The sequence below is a fragment of the Microtus pennsylvanicus genome, chromosome X (assembly GCF_037038515.1).
Source record: "Microtus pennsylvanicus isolate mMicPen1 chromosome X, mMicPen1.hap1, whole genome shotgun sequence".
Taxonomy (NCBI): domain Eukaryota; kingdom Metazoa; phylum Chordata; class Mammalia; order Rodentia; family Cricetidae; genus Microtus; species Microtus pennsylvanicus.
The window spans coordinates 6693331-6711665 of NC_134601.1; the positions used below are offsets into that span (position 1 = coordinate 6693331).

At 38.6% G+C, this 18335-nt stretch overlaps 1 protein-coding gene and 1 pseudogene across 5 annotated transcripts in view; one reads left to right on the forward strand and one right to left on the reverse strand.

Annotated features, from left to right (window-relative positions):
* The window catches only part of Fgf13 (fibroblast growth factor 13), a 509820-nt gene that overhangs the window by 138564 nt on the left and 352921 nt on the right, over positions 1–18335 (reverse strand). The gene's annotated exons all lie outside the window — the stretch shown is intronic.
* Positions 5340–5433, forward strand: LOC142841854 (U6 spliceosomal RNA; annotated as a pseudogene).

The window sequence follows — 18335 nt, forward strand, 5'->3', positions numbered from 1 at the left end:
CCGAGAAGCAAAGGGGAAAGACTGTTAGTGCTACAGCTGAGTTGTTCCAAATGACCTTCTCTTCTCTCCGTATAAAGACCCCTTGTTGACTCTGTGTCTGGTTTCTGTTGAGCACTTAAGAAACTCTTTCTATTAGTGGAGAGCCCTGGATCAGGGCCCAGGATAACAGAGTAGCAGCCTAGACAACATGCTAGCTCTAAGACAGGGTCAATGAACTCTTTGCAGCTCTTCCTGATGAAAACATGTGTAATTAACCCTCAGAAACACTGGCTGAATAAAATCAAGTTCAGTTATTCCACTTGAAAGTAAAGTTGATGATGAGCAAATTTCTAATGACACATGAAACTTTTACAAACAACAGGGCAGTTAACAGGAATGAATCTGCTTCTGGCAGGAGCTGTTAAATTCCAGGGGTTGTACTCTTCAAACCTGGTCCACTGACTTCTGCTGTAGAACAGCTGCACGAATTACTTTCATTTATTTATCCATCTGTATGTGTGTGGTATATGCACGTTGTTGTTGTTGCATGTACGGTGTATGTGTGTGGTCTCTGTGTGTGTGGTGGTGATGTATGTGGTGTGTGTGTGTGTGAGATGTATGTGGTATGTATGTGTGGTGTGTGTATATTTGTGTGTAGTGGTGTGATGTGTATGTGTAGTCTCTCTCTATTTCTCTCTCTCTCTCTCTCTCTCTCTCTCTCTCTCTCTCTGTGTGTGTGTGTGTGTGTGTGTGTGCACGTTTCAGTGTGCTTGATCATGTGTACATGTGGAGACTAGAAGTTAACATCAAAATAATCTTCCTCAATAACTTTTCCATCCTATATTTTTGCAATAGAATCTTGCTGAGCTTGGAGCTTGCCATTGCAGCTACATGAGCTGTCCAGTGAGGCCTTGGCATTCATCTGCCCCTACATCCAAACACAGGAGTGAAAAGACATGTGCCGCTGCAATTGGCTTTTGGGTAGGTGCTGACATATTGAACTTAATGCTGACATACTGAACTTAGGTCTTCATGTTCGCACAAGAAGCACTTCACGTACCAAGCCAACTCTTACATTTTTAAATGGCCGAAAACAGCTCAAAGATACCTATTTCTTGGCGTATGGAAATCAGATGAGCTTCAAACGTCAGAGTACCTAACTACAGTTTTATGATAACACAGACTTATCCCTTTGTTTTTGGATGACTGTTTTCTAAGTACAGTAGTAAACTTGGCAGCTAGAACTAAAATGCAGAGCCAAAAAATGTATTATCTAGATGTTCACTGAAATGATGTATGAATCTCTTTCAGTGTTCTTTTATGAAATACAGTTATTAACCAAATCTGTGTGTTTAGAGTTCTATAGAAATTTGAATTAGAATATCTATCTATCTATCTATCTATCTATCTATCTATCTATCTATCTATCCATCTATCATGTATCTCACCTGTACTTCTTAGGGTACTTGAAAGGCAACAAAGATGCACATTTTAGAGCACCCAAGGTCCATTTGAAGAGAAGAAGGAGGGAGAATATGAGCAAGCAAGTCAGGACCGCGAGGGGTTGGTCAACCCACTGAGACAGTGAGCCTGATCTAAGGAGAGCTCACCAAAGCCAGCTGGCCTGGAACTGAGTGAGCATGGGATCAAACTGGAACCTCTGAATGTGGCTGACAATTGGGGCCAGACTGGGAAGCCAATGATAATGGCACTGGGATTTGTCTCTACTGCATGTACTGGCTTTTTGGGATCCTATTCTATTTGGATGCACACCTTCCTAAGCCTGAATGGAGGGGGGAGGGCCCTGGACTTCCCACAGGGCAGGGTACCCTGTCCTCTCTTCGGACTGGAGAGGAAGTGGGGAGGGTGAGTGGGGGAGTGGAAGGGAAATGGGAGGAGGGGAGAAGGTGGAAATTTTGAACGGTATTATTTATAAAGCAATTAAAAAAACTCCCTTTCCACAATTATTGTAACATGTTGATTGCTTATAAATTAATGTGATCAAAAAATATGCGCATTTTACATTTAGCTGAGAGTCCCAGCTACACAGCTTTGCCATCATGTAATAGCCTTACCTACCATGATGGACTGTATCAATTCAAACTGAAAACCAAGATAAACTCTTCCATGAGTTTCATCCTGTCACCTCTTTGGACACAGCAACATGAAAGGTAACTACCACACTATCGCAGAGAGCCCAGAGGCTGAGAATTTCAGCGCTGTCACTTCCCTGTTGACAAAACACCTTGGAGACCAAGAGGGAGCCTTCTGAGGAGCAGTTGCCATTTCCCTGATAACACAGTTCCAATGCGGTTTCCCGTTGCTGTTGCTAATCACACTGCTATTACAAGCCAGATAATGCAGCGCATATTTAGGGTGTTTAAATATCTTTTTGAAATTGCACATAATTTGTAATGTCTACAAAGGCATAGCTGAGATGGCTGATGTTTCCTTACACTGGAGCAAATTAAGGTGTCTATTTTCTTCAGCAGGTGTGTGAATACTGTAAATCCAGTTCATGCTAATGATGCAAGTGTGTACAAAAAAAAGCAAAGTGAATGAGGGAGGTTGTTTCTATTATCATCTCCTCACAGGTTCTCATTGCCTCAGTAAGTCTGAAGCAGTGGCTTCTTTTCCTTCTTAAAATGAGCAAAACAATAATTTCACTATTCCTATCTTCCAATATATAAGTACTATATAACCTTATGTCAGCATTTAATGGTTTTCCTTTAAGTTTAATGTGAACACAAAGCCCAATGGCTACTTGCTAAAATTCAGATTTTCTCTCAGGAATTCTGCGATAAGGCCTGAGATCATTCATTTAGGGCTATTGGTCCATGGACCATACTTTGAGAAGCAAGGTCCTACGCAATATGTCAGTCTTTCACTAACATGATCAGTAATAATTCATGTGATAATGATCATTTGGACCTGAAAATTTCTTCTCAAAAATCTGCAAGGAGCAGAAATCCAAGACATCACAATAAATTTCTGAAAGTCACAGCTTAGGTTTGTCTAAAGAAATAACTCCTGGGGAAGCATTGCAATATTTCAGGCTTAACTTACAATGATGACACCGGGAGCTATGGTCAACCAGATGTGGTTTTAGGTTCTGACACAACAATTTACTAACCATAGGAGCTATAATGTGGAATTCACCCATTCTGAAATACCAGTTTTCACTTCTGTAAAAATGAAGTGACTTTAGTTGATTGAGGTCTGTGGCCCAGCACTTTAGAGGCAGAAGAATGAGGAGCAGGAGTATAAGGGCAGCCTCAACTATATAACAAGTTTAAGTCCAGCCTGGTCCACACGAGGCCATGTTTTAACCCAAAAGCAACAACAGCAAAAACAAATCCTAAAAAGTCATTAATGATTCCAGTACTCATTCGGTCCTTTGTAAGATACTTTGTCATGACACAACTATTAAGGATTCTTGTCTATCCCTCATCATATTGTGTAGAAGCAAGGGGCTTATCCATTCTTCATTCTCAGAAAAAATGACAGTAGTGTCTTTGCAAATGTGTGCTAATGTTTGTGTGTGTCTAAGCAAATAGCTTAGTGCCTTTATGGAAATTATAAGAGACTATCTGCTATAAGCAGGCACACTGTGGGAGAGAACGAATTGACACGAATAAGGCACATGCATGAAAAGTGTAGACACTGGGAAGTTGGGGTTCCCTTACCTCGATCCTCAAATGTGAGACTGCAAAACATGAAGCCAACTGACCTTTCTGCCTGGCAGTTAACTCTGTGTCTGCAGTTCTGGAAGGAAGCAGGTCCTGGACTGGAGTAGGATATTTTAAAACACAAATTGATCTCAGTTGCTCCTTTTGTCTGAACTAAGTAAGTATAAAATAAGTAAACACAAGCATACTTTATGCATATCAACAGAGTGAGCAAGTTTCCTTTCTCTTACTGAAATTGTTCTATATGTTGGTTACACTCAGCTGATAGCCATTCACCAAATGCCACATCTGCTGCTACTTTGTCTCAAAGAAAGTGGTGATCAGTAGGCAGGATTCCCATCCTACAGATAAAAATTGGTCTTATTGCTGTCTCTTGTTTATGTAATCTGGATATTATTTATAAATCACATTAAGGATTGCCAGATAAAATAGAAGATGCCCAGTTAAATTCGAATTTTAAATGTACTATGGATCTTAATACTTGTCTGTCCTATTCAATGTTTAGAACAAATCATGCTAATTATTATTTCATGGTGGTTTTTCTGAAATTCAAATTTAAGTGAGAAGCCTTGATTTTTGTTTGCTAAATCTGGAAATCTTACATGTGATGCTTTTGCATATGACCAGTTAAATTAGCATAGATATTGCTGCTACCCTTCCAGATAAAAGGCACGTTTGGGCCAGGAATTAGGGAGTCAATTGAGAATAATCTGTTTCACCTTTGATTGCCAGATGATATAAACAAAAAGGCACATGGAGTGTCATATATCAATCTGTTGATTTCATTGGTTAAACAATAAAGAAACTGCTTGGCCCTCATAGGTTAAAACATAGGTGGGAGGAGTAAACAGAACAGAAGGCTTGGAGAAAGAAGCTGAGTCAGGGAGTCACCATGATTCTCCCACTCCAGGCAGATGCAGATTAAGATCATTCCTGGTAAGCCAGCTGGTGGGCTACACAGATTATTAGAAATGGGCTAGTCCAGGTGCGAGAGTTAGCCGAGAAAAGGCTGGAACTAATGGGCCAAGTGGTGTTTAAAAGAATACAGTTTCCGTGTAATTATTTCAGGGCATAAGCTAGAGCTAGCCATGTGGGCGGCCGGGTGCTGGGGACGCAGACCCGCCGCTCCTATTACAACATTCTTTCTCTTATTTTTAAAAGATTTACATATTTTTAGTTTGTATGTATGAGTGTTTGTCTGCATAAATGTGTGTGTATCACCAGTGAAGCATGGGTGGAAGTCAAAAGAGGGTGTCAGAGTCCCTGGAACTGGAGTTACAGATGGTTACGAACCACTACTTGGGTACTGGGAACAAAGGCTGGGTCTGGTGCATGAGTAATGAGGACTTTTAACTGCTTAACCTTCCCTCCAGTCTCCAGAAAGCAGTCTTTTTGTCCCCAAAGGAGGGGATGAAAATAACTCTGGAAAGGTTTATAATAGAACATCAAGGTTGTGTTGCCTCTGCGGAGGCTGTTGTAACACATGCATTTCATTGTTAATGTGAGAAGTAGACAATGCTTTTGTGTTTGCTGCTGACTGGTTAGGTTTCTCTGTGCAAGCGTCCATATAGCAAAGGCATTTTATGCATACTTTAAAATGAAGTGTTTAAAATACTACCCTGAGGAACATATAACTATCCATGCATGAGGGTTTTATCAAAGCAAGAATTGGTGCTTGTTTTGGCAGCATGTATACTAAAACTGGAATGATACAGGAAAGATTAGCATGGCCCCTGTGTAAATTCTTTATGCATTCCATATTTTATAAAAACAAGAATTGATGTAATACCATCAAAAGAATAAATACTGTAGACATGAATATTGATTATATGATCTTGACTATTGTTATTTTTACATCTGGAGCAATTTACCTAACACAAGTTTCTTTATGTCATGCACAAAAAAGAGAAAGCATCTGCCTGCTGTAAAAGAAAATTCAGACATTGAACTTCACCTTCATGACTGGATCTTTGCTCTCTTCTTTAGACACCCTCAACTCCAGCTAGTCTTTTAGGCAAACAGACTTTTTCTGCTGTTTCCCTTCCTTCCTTATATTGTATATCAGCCTCCTAACATTAGGCCCACCCTCATTTTTCTTCTTCATTTTTCTATTTCCTCTCTTTCCCCTTTTATACTCTTCTTGCCCCCTTGTCATACTTGTTCCTTTTTCTCATTTTTCCTTTACCTTCATTTCCTTTCTTTCTGTTTTCTTTTTTCTCCCTCTATCTTATGTCTTATCCTGATGTCAAACTTGGAATCCTCCTGAATCAGCTTCCCTAATAAGTACTTTACCAGTTATGTCACCATTAACTATTCTTTAAAAATTAACATTCGGGGCCAGAAGATAATGCAGAGACTCACATCCTGGGCTAAACCCCAAGATTCCATGTAACTTCAAAGAAAAGAAGTAACTCTATAGCTGTCTTTTGGCCTCCCCGTGTCTGCCCTGACACATTGTTTGCTGATGCCTAGATATTATGCACGTGCACACACACAATAACAGTACAATAGACTAAAAAGAATTCTTTAAAATGACATTGGACAGACTTGGCCAAGTTCAGTTATAAATAAGTTGAGTTATAAATGAGAGCAGAATTTTTCTTTTACTTGCTGTTTAAAAGCAGATCCCAATTACATTGTGAGTCAGAAACTTGATGCCTCACACCAATTGACTACAATTTTAGCCAAGCCACGTGTAGTCTCTGTGACCTATTTAATGGATCATTACTTTGAAATACTTTAGAATGCATAAACTACTCCAGCTTCACATATATCTTATGCTAAGCTGGTGTAACCACTCCAATTATTAGTTCCCAAGTGAATCTAGAAACACATTATTCTTTGGGGCTTTGTGGCAAAACTAAATGTAAAAGTATCTTTAATGGGTCCCAGTCATAGCGGCAGAGAAGAATATTTCCACATCACCACCTCAGATAAGTGCTACGCTGTTTTAATTTCAAGCTGATGACTTGTCTATATTTTGGTAAAGAAAAAAACAAACAAACAAGTTTCTGAAAAATAATGAAAGAAATCATTTGAGGCACCGACACTGTGACACAGGTCATATAACCCAGAGCCATGAAATCACTAAGGTCATCATACAGCCTGTTACCCAGTATATAGTGGGCCTAAAATCTGTCCTGATGTACAGTAGTGCTCTTCCCACTTGGCCACATGCAGGCCTTGCTGAGAAACCCGCTCTCACTTGATCCCTAAAAGCCAAGGAAGCAAGTGTGGTCTTGACCATGCATGAAATTGCTATGTTTCCTACAGTTCAATCAAGCACATATTCTAAAACATCACCCGCCAATAATAAGAGCCCTCTAGCTCCAGACCTCTGAAACACTGAAGTTGGATCTCAAGACTCAGATGGTGAATATTAACCACATTTCATGAAGCTGGGGTAGAGAAGATTGTTAGGAGAGTTGGGCATTGCAGCCAAAATGAATTTTATCTGCACTTCTTTGAGAGCAGTTAACTTTTATGGTCTCAGTTCTTTGCTCTAAACACATTGGAAATGGCAAAGCAATTAAATCTGATTAAGCAATTTATTGGAAAATATATGTCACAGAGGGGTGATATCACAGCTTGAACATACATAGCATTTAGCAATGACCAAATACTTAACACAGCACGCTGAAAGTAATCCATGCCCGCAACTGCACGTTGGTGACCATAGTTCTTTGGGCTTCTGCTTGGTTCCCTCAGCTTTACACAAGCATGCACACTAACAGATTGGGATTATCCAGGCTTTGCCTTACTCTTACACAGAGCTGGCATGCAAGCCCCTTATATCCCAGAGACATCAGTCTCCATATCTTCTAGCGTTTCATTTCTCCATGCCTCTGGTCCTGACTTTCCAGAGGAGAGAATCTAGTGGAAAGAAGTAGATAAGGGTGGTCCTACACATTCCACACAGTAACTGAGAAAAGCAGAAACTTAACTAAGTTGGTCAAAATGTTGAAAAGACAGAATAGAGCATGCAATTTAATTTACACTGCAAAGCCAAGTCAAGTCCTTCCTTTGTAGTGGCAGAGATGATGATGGCAGGTGAGGATGGTCATGCTAATGAAGATGCAGAACTTGTACAGTATTGCTAATGGAGGAGGAGCGCTTCTGACTCTTCTGTACACACTACCTCATTTAATCTTCACGTGGCACCCACAGGATGATTCCCATGTACAGATGAGGGAAGTGGGGCACAGAATGTCAGAGCTCTTTGCCCAAAGCCATGCAGCTGGCAAGTGACAAAATTCACAGTCAGACAAAACAGTTTGGTGTCAGACTCCTTGCCGCTAGCCATCCAAACAAACTCTTCATGCCTTCCTAAAGCTCCCACAAGTACCGCCACAAAATGTGGCATACTCTAGAAACCCAACAGCATTGAGCAGAACAGAACACATGTTAAGTGTCCACATTTTAAGTTGAAAGGCAAGAAAATGAATACTGAAATCCTGGAAGTCAGGGACTTTCTTATTTGTCTCCTTGGCTACACAAGGAATGAGCAGAATTGGTCTTGGGTGTTGGGGATCAAACGTGCACTGTGAACTTGCTGGCCAAGCACTCTATGACTGAGCCATACTTCATCCCTTCACTTTTTGACACTGCATCTCACTATGTAGCTCCACGTAGTCAGGAAGTTTCTGTGGAGCGCAGGTTCATTTGACCTCAAGGCCATTCCACTTTTACTCCCTGAGTGCTAGGGCTAGAAAGCAGTTATCGTATTTGGCTCTGGAGTCGTAGTTTTAAGTTAAGTGAGATGAAATACACACACATTATTTTAATTTAAAATAAGAAATTTCATTTAATCTAATTTAATAGAAAATAGACAACTCCCACTAGCTCTGGAGCTGCCGATGTTCTTTATGATCTTTAAATGATTTATTAATTTTTAATAATCTAATAATTGGATAAACTAAAAAATTCCACCTGATATACTCATTACAGCTGACAAGACCCAAACAGGAAGGAACTAGGCAATCTTGAACATTTTCACTATTTTATTCTTTATTTTCCAATTAACAATGGGCAATGAATCAGATGTACTATGAAGGTGACATTTACCTTAACTAAATTTTCTTCTGAAGAGTATCCAACCTTTAATTCATTACTTCTACAGGTGACTATCAGGAATTCCTTTCAGATTGGGTCTTAATGCACAGAAAACTTCCAGTTTCTACTAGTGTTTCATTTTGGTTTTGACTCCTGAGTGGCAATGACAGATCATTCCACAAGATGGCACTCCTAATTCTTTGCATTTGTTTCACCATCGTGATAAAAGCATCTATCTCTACACTTTATAATAGCTGCCGAAAAACTAGAACCATAATTGCTACTTCTAAATTCACTTCGCTGAGTGATCATATTGACATGTATCAGCCACTTGAAAACATCTGGTTTTCTTTCAGGTTTCCAAGTGCTTTTTTTAGATACAGGTATGTGTTTGAGCATGGATACATGCCGTGCTGTCAGTGAGCTGGACTATTTCTTTTCTACTGTGAGCCACTATACTAGAAAAACACTCAAGTTTTAAGTTGCAAAAAGTAAAAATCTGCCCAGAACACTGCAGGCAAGCAGAGTTCCAGTAGCATGTATACTAGGTTGGTGCAGGGTAGGAGGTCTAGACATATCTATCACCTTATTCTTCCCAGGGATATTTTAACTGCGTTTTGAGATTCTCATACCCATATAAGTTATACCCACCTTGCCTACCCACACTGGTTCTGTGTGCCTATGTCAACCTTCACATTAAACCATGCATGTCAAACATAAAGGATCAAGCTGAATTTATCAAGCATCTTGAGGAAGAGCAGAATAACCATGAAATTATAGTGACATTTACTGTATGCTATACACCGTGAAGATTGCTAAGCGGTTTGGAAAGTTTATTTTCATTTAACATTTTGAAAGCAGCTAGCCAATACAAGTGGACCCTGTTCTTTTTTGAGTTTTTGTTTTGTGATGATATTTTTTGTCTTATTGTTTTCAGTTTAGATGTTTTCTGTTTGAGAAATAAAAAGACATTGGGAGGGGGTCAAAAGGTTGGAAGTGTCTTGGAGGAATTGGGAGAGGGAAAAGAATAAGATTAAAATATATTGCATGAAAATCACTTTTAAATACAAAATAAATTATAAGAAGACTCTTATGAGATAGTCTATGTATATAACAGATACTTATTAATCATCTAGGCAATTCTCAAATATTAAATAATTTCACTTAATCACCATGAAGCTATTTTGAAGCTATATGTACACAGAGAAGAGGATTTGTAAAAATTCTCTTTACTGGAAAATAATACAAGTACAGTTCATCATACACATGGATATAGAACTCTAGGATCTAAAATCCAATACTCCAACTCCATTTAATAAACGCAAAATAAATTAGGGACAGAAGACAAGAACGTTCCCTAAGTTTCTACTACTAAGCCTGGAAATGTTCCTGAGTTGACATCTTTTTTTTCTACCTGCCTCATGCTTATATTCACTTCTCTGTTTTAAGCTGGGTTTTTTTCGGCCACATTTAAAACTTTACTCATCTGTCTTCCCACTTTCAGCTTTGTCTTTTGCATTTAAAACATAATTGAGATAGAGACAGGGGAATTTGGAGCTCGGAGACACTCAGCAATTGTACTTCCAACTAATAATTTGAAATAAATCACCAAGCATGTGGCTGGAGAAAGGGATGAGTTTTTTAAAAAGACAATAACGAATAACAATAAGCAGTGGGCAGAAACCACAAGAAATTTTGAAATAGTATATTTTATACTAAAAATTGTGCAAATAACAGAGAGCAAAATGATGGCAAAATGGGAGAAACCTCTGTCACAATGGAGCTGGAGTAAAAGAGAATAGGAAAGACATATTCTGGGGATAATGAGTAAAGAATGGTCAACCAATATTACTAAATAGAGAATTTATACTTTATAATTAATAGAAGAATAAAGACCCTCCAAGATGAGCACTAACTACAGCATTGTAGAAGACACTAGAAGAAATCCTACACAGATAAAGGAGAGTCACAAACATGAATAGTCAGGATAGAATATATGAAATAGATTACCAAATAAAAACCTGGAAAGAATCAAGCATGTTCAACTAATAAACTAGGAAGGTTAGAGATGAAAAAGGGGGAAGGAAGATAATGAACAATGCTTGAGACCGTCTGGCAAAAGTCTAAGATTCAGCAGCTTCTTCTTGTCAATAATCTGAAACGTAAACAGTCTCCAATGTCTAATTAAATGCTGCAGACTGGCAAGATGCGCTGAAAACAAGATCCAACCAGTTTTATTTTGTTGATGTTTGAAAGAAACAAGGGTCACAAAGGAATCCATCCCAAATGTAAAAGAATATACCAAGTAATGGAAACTCAAGGTAAGCAGGTGTGGGCGTCACTGATAAAGTAGACTCCCACACAAAATTAGTCGAGAGAGGGGCTGGAGAGATGGCTCAGCGGTTAAGAGCATTGCCTGCCCTTCCAAAGGTCCTGAGTTCAATTCCTGGCAACCACATGGTGGCTCACAACCATCTGTAATGAGGTATGGTGCCCTGTTCTGGCCTGCAGGCATACACGCAGACAGAATATTGTATACAAAATTAGTCGAGATAAAGTCGAACACCTGAGGGGCTGGAGAGACCACCCAGAGATTAAGAGCAGGTACTTCTCTTCCAGAGGACCTGCATTATTCATTCAGTTCCCAGTACCTAAATCAGGAGGTTCACAATCACTTGTAATTCCAGAGGTATCCAATAACTGGCCTCCATGAGTCTCTGAACACACAATCACATATGCGCTCACAGGAACACAACTATATAGCCCAAAATAAAAGAAATATTTTATTTCAAAAGGTCAGCATGTCTTAAAAAGAAACCCATAATATTATATAAGGATTAAGGCTGGAAAGATGGCTCCATTGGAAAGTGCTTTTCTGGCAAACATGAGTACTTGGGTTTACTCTCAGAACCCAAACATAAAGCTGGATGTGATGGCTGTGACCACCTGACAAACTAATCTAGTCTGCAATAATGAGTTCCAGCGTAGTGACAGAAGCCGTCACACACACACACACACACACACACACACACACCAGACAGCACCTAAATAGACTAATATAGATGATGGCATCCAACCCCCGCAGAATGTGTTTTCTTCTTAGCAGCCAAAGCAAATGTAATCGCTACAAAAATAGACCACATTTTAGGCCATAAATTAAGTGCTACTGACTAGAAAAAAAAATAACTTTTTGTGTACTATCAAATCATAATAGAATAAAGTTAGACATAAATAACAAAAAAACCTAAACAAACATATGGAGAATGGAAAATCTGCTTTTGAATGATCAGTACACCATTGAAGAAACCAGGAAGAAAATATAAACATCCCTAGAATCAAATGAAAACCAAAACACACCTTATTAGAAACATTGAGGTACAGCAATGACAATTGTAATATCATATTTCATAGATGGGAGGATTTAGATTAAAAATATCTGACAGAATGCAAATAAATAACTCACAGAGGTATTTCAGTGTCATAAAAGCAAGAATAAGTCAAATCCTAAATCCACAGGAAAAAAGAAATATTCAGGCCAAAGACACTAAGAACCAATTAACAATAATCCTGGCTAGAATTAGGGGAAAAGGAATTCTCAAACTATACCGGTGGGAATATAAATTATTATAGCTTCTATAAAATAGACTAAAACTAGAATCACCATTAAACCCAGTTATATCACTTTGGGGTGTATCCAAATTTATCCATGTGATTAATGATTAATGATGCCCACATTCACTGATATAATGCAATAGCTAAGGCACAGAATCAACTTAGTTGTCCATCAATATATGAAGTATAATTAAAATGAGGTACACCCAACAAATCATTCTGCCATAATAAAGACTGAAATTATATCATGTGCAGAAAAACAGGCAGAACTGGGAATCATCATGATAAACTAAATGAGCCAGACTTAGAAAGTCAAATGATGCATGTGTCCTCTCAAATACAGAATCAAGTTAAAATAAAAATGCATAGAAATACAAATGTGGCTATTTGGGGAGATAATAGGGACCAGAATCAGGAAGAAAGGGACAAGAAGGGGTAGGACAGTGAAGAGAACTAATCCATATTGTGTAAATATATAAAAATGTCACAATGAAAACATTGTTTTTGTACAATTGATATATGCCAGGCCTCCATTGCAGATAAGAAAGTACAGATGCATCTCTATTTGCTCCTTGGCACAAGAGGCCACCATATACCATGGGAATAAGTCAAGCAACAACCTAAAGAGCTGCTCACTGCTGTAGTTATAAAGGAGTCGAGAAGAGGCATGGTATCTTATGACCTCTTGTTACCAACAAATAAGGAATGTAGGCTCAACAGTTCCTGATCCCTTCCTGAACAACTGACAGGCTAATTTGTTGCAGGATATGATAAACCCCTTGACAATATCAGGTGATCATGACACCAATAGCAAAGGAAGGGAGATTGGTTACGAGTCTTGGTCACAATAAGCAATCTAAGGATGCACTCTGTCCATCCTACCAGGACTCCGATCCCTTAGAAACTCCAAGTGCTCTCATAGCACTGGCAAGGACCATCCACTCTAAAACGCAGATCTACAATGTTCGTCTCCATAGTTCTCATATACTTCTTATTTAAGAGACATCAGAAACCCAGGATAAAGCAAACAAGAAGATCCTACCCTCTGCCTAATAAAGATTTGTTCCCACAAATGGGACAAAGAGACCTGAGGTTGCATTCTTTTTCTTGCCAGGTAATGATAGAGTAAGTGGGAAGAAATGATGAGAAGGACCTCCCCAAGAATGTTCTTGTTTCCTATTGTTTTTACAAGTTTCTCCTTCTCCCACAGATACTACTAGGAGAGCCTGAAATATCTCATGTTCCAGGCTGATAAAAACAGCTCTAATTCAAAAACTAAGTTTTGATTTTTCAGGTCTTATTTAGGCAGCCATGGGGAACGATTCATTGAGTTCCAGCCATAGACAAAGAACTAAAGGCAACTAATGAGTGAAGAGAAAGGGGTAATTAGCCTAGATTAGGGATAAGCCCCTGATTCGTTATTCAATACAATGTAATCAACCCTAAAATCTTATATACACAAACAGCAAAAATGGACTCAGCAGACTGTTTGCATATATTTGTGCATCTCAATACAGATGTGTAACAAAAAGAATCAAATACAAGATGGTTATTCATTTGAGGAGATGGGAGAGCATAGGAGGGGCTGGAGGGGGTAAAGAAAATGGGGGAAATGATATGGTTATGTTTAGTATATTTTAAAGATGGAAGCAAGGAATGGCAAATAAGGTGTTATTAACATTGCAATCCACTAACTAGGGCATGGCCATCACACTAAATCTTTGTGTAGTAAATGCCTACTCAAGAAAGAACATAATTAGAACCATACCCTCTGAACACATTAACAAAAATATAAAGAGCATTTTTTTTTTCAAAATGCTCAGGCTCATACAAAGAACTAGAAAAATTTTTAAGATGAGGTAATGTGTATTTAGGTCAAGTTGAAACTGAGTTAATTTAGCATTATCTATAAGATTTTTAAAGCACCCATTATGAAAACAATTAGCAGCATTTATTTATCCTTTTGACACAATGAAAATAAAGCAAATTTTCGGGGAAGAATTAGAAGCTAAAAGACAGAACCCAAAGGGAAATATAGAAATGCAAAATGCAATACTGTAAATAGAATTTTAATAGTACACAGGAGATTACGTTGGATAGCAGCAATAATCATGAGAAAAGATTAATAAAATGCAAGAACCTGAACAGAAACTAGGAAAATGAATAAGCAACAATGTAAGCCCCGACTTGCACATCATAAGAGTCCTAAGAAGATAATGAAAACAGGGCTGAAAGAATGCGAATGGAAATAAGTGCACACTCTTCAAATTTGATTAAAATTATATACCTCCTCAGGGTTCTGGAAGCTAACTCTGAATGGGATAAGTCCAAAGAAATCACTGGTGACACATACAATAATTAAAATTCTGAAAAAAAAAAACAAGTACTAAATTTTACAAGGAAGCTAGAGAGATACCACACATTACTCATAAAGGAGCATCAATTTGAATGACAGTAGATTACTCATCTGAAACCATGGAGACGAGAAGGAAGCAAAAAAATATTTCCCAAATACAGAATTTTAAAAGGTGTTCTTTTGTTTGTTTCTTGTGAAAGACCGTATGCAGAGAATGACTACAGACTTGAAAAAAACTCTTGCAAACCAGGCATCTGTCATTTTTTCCCCAGGAATTTAAACCCTTTAGAGAAGCTGATTTAATAGTGGGTTTCCATATAAAATGGAAAGAGTTAGAACATTGCTCTTGGTTATACTAGAGAACCGGGCAGTTAGAACACTGCAGGTGATTGCCATTGCTCTTGCTTATACTACAGAACTGGGCAGTTAGAACACTGCAGGTGATTGCCATTGCTCCTGGTTATACTAGAAAACTGGGCAGTTAGGCCTGATTGCTGAGAACAACACATACTAGAGTCTAGAGCATGGAGAAATCAGGCTGGTGTTCAACTACACTTGACCCCTACTGGTTAGCTTGCATAGTGCTGGCATGTGGTGCCTTGTGAGAGAAGTTTCTTCTTGCAGTTGACAGTAATTAACACAGCGAACTACAATGGGCTACATTGCTAGCAGTAAGACACTGCAGAATACTCAGCCTTAAATCGGACATCTTTAGCAACCCCCTCAGTCCTTCTTAAGCTCGGGGATCTTTGTCAAAGAAGTCATGGAAAGATTGTAAGAGCCAGAAACTATAGGTAAATTCAAGGAAACAGTGTTTTCCAGATGCAATGGGGCTGCACACTTGAGCTCACAGGGATTGTGACAACATGCAGAGGAAATGCACAGGCTCAAGCCAGACAAAATCTCAGCATGGAGAAGGGGGAGCTGGGCACATATTTACACCCATAGCTGAGGATCTAAGGCCATTAGCTGCTGGAAGGAGGGGAAGTTTTCTTCACTGGTGTGACCCCGGGCGGGTTGACCACATTGCAGGGCAAGTTCTACATACATGGGTATTTGATGAATTCAAACTGCACTGGGTGGATTTAAAAAACAGAAAAGGATGTCATGATTTTGGATGGGTATAGATGTGGGAGGGGATCTGAGAGGAGTTGGGGAGGGTGGATATGACCAAAATACCTTGTACAGAAATTTCGAGGAATTGACAAAGAACATTTAAAAAGAGAACAAGAGCAAATAACTGGTAGAGAATTGTTAAAGCTCAGATACAAAAAAATCACATTGTCCAGCTCAAAAAATACACAAAAATATTATGTCTAAGAGGCTAAATGGATGGCAAATAAAAATTTGAAAAAAGTTACATTAGCTATCATTGGAAGAATAATAACAATAAAAAAGAATCACAATAAGATAGCACTACAAACCTATCAAGACAGCTAACATGCGATAACCAAGGGTGGCAGGCATAGTTATAACAGGGCATCAGAGTAGAGCCCTGAGGCATAGAAGTTGTGCTGCGCCTTATCATTGGGGTAAAACAAGGAGACCCCACTGAAATGAACACATACTCACAGGCAAGTGCAGGTGAGGCTGCAGAACTGCAGGTAGAATTGCCCTTTTCTGTAAGTGTCAATATCCAAACTGTGTCGTATAGTTGTGGGATGTCCCAACTGAGAAAATCTAGGGATGCTGTGCAGTGGGACTCTGGGTACTCTTTCAGATAATTATTTTAATATCAACTGCAATTTAGAAACATCCTTGTCACTCAACTAAAATAAAGGAAAAGCCCTCCATGTGGAGCCTCGTGTTCCTATATAGCTACCACCATCGCCTTTTAAAAATTCCCAATGCAGCCAAACCACTTAGAAAGTCTTCTAACTTTCCCATCTCGATTTTGTCATGATATAATCATTTCTCCAACTTGCAAACATCAGCAGTGAGCTTCTATACTCCATCCAATATTGCATTTACTACCATTATTTTACTTAGGGCAACCTCTCTTTCCTATGTCACTCGACATTCTTTAATTCCATGCTTGGGCCTTTATTGCTCTACTTGTCTACTTTTCCCCCCTTCCTACCACAACGTCATTTTAGCTATTGTCCCATGTCATCTGACCATATCTAACCATCCAGAACTCAGGCTTGATAATGCTGGATATTCATTTTCTTCCAAACAAGCTTAACTTATCAGCTTCTTCAACCCTCCATTACAGTGGCAGGATCCATTTTGAGGTCATGGCTAGAGATATTAAAGTTATTAGTGAATATTCATTTTATCCACAATAGCTTTGCTATTAGATACTTTGTACTGTTATTTTTATCCTTTAATATATACATAGTACTGTTTATTGCTCTTAATTAATCCATCCATTTTATCTCTTGTTCTTCTTTGTGTTTATCATTCTCCTCTCATATTATCCCCCTTATTCATGTCATAAATCATAAATACATGAGCACACATATATATTTAAATCTAGATCCATGTGTGAGTAAACATTATTCTCATTCTGAGTCTGACTATTTTGCTTAACTCAGTTCCATCATTTTTACTGGAAATAGAGTAAATTTACTCTTCTTTATGGCTAAATAAAACTCCACTGTATATCATATTTTTTATGCATTCACCTGTAGATGGGCATCTAGTCTGGTCCCATATCTTGACTATTGTAAGTAGTGCTTCAATAAATATGTAAGCACAAATATCTCTGTGGTATGATGAAGCACACTCCTTCAGGTATATATCCACAAGTGGCAAAGCTGGAAAATACTATGGTTCCCAGCCTTTTTAAAAAAGGAGCTTTCGCTGGCAGTGGTGGTGCATGCCTTTAATCCCAATAGTAGGTGGAAGCAAGCAGATCCCTGTGAGTTTGAGGTCAGCCTGGTCTACAAAGTGAGTTCCGTGACAGTCAGGGCTGTTACACAGAGAAGCTCTGTCTTAAACAAACAAACAAACACAAAAGGGGACTTTCATACTGATTTCCATAGTAAGTGCATCAGTTTGTCCCCAACATACTCACCACTACTTCTTTCTTTAATGATAACAATAAATTTTAAGTGATGCTTCTATTATCTCTGCGCTTCCTACTACTATGACTTTATTATCCACCTTGACACTAAATGTTTTGCATATTTACAAACCTAAAAACCCACCCAACAATCAGCCATTCACTTGCAGATGTTGTCTTTGTTTTAATGGATCAAGTACCAACACTGGTAAAATGTCTCTGAATCTGTTTTTACCCTTTCCTTTCCTCCATATGCATTGCATCCCATCCAGCTTTCTTAAGTATCCTTTTGTTCTTGGGTCTTATATCATTTTCTTCTCTGTAGAATCATCCTCACCCACAAATAGGAATGGGCAGTGTATAAGCAATCTTGTGCCATGTCTGTTTTCCAGCTGCTACCCCTGCTTAGCATCCTCTTATATGCCAACATCTCTTATTAGTCAGTAGCCACTATTTTCCATCTCCCTGTTTCTAAATTGAACTTACTCTGGTTTAGTTTCTGTCTCTATGCTCTAGGGATGCAAACGCTGTCAAAATCATTAACAATCCTCATACAGTCAAATAACTACATACTTATTTCTCTAAACTTCATTTCCTTGAGTTCACAGTGGAACATACTATAAAAAATTAGCTCATCTTT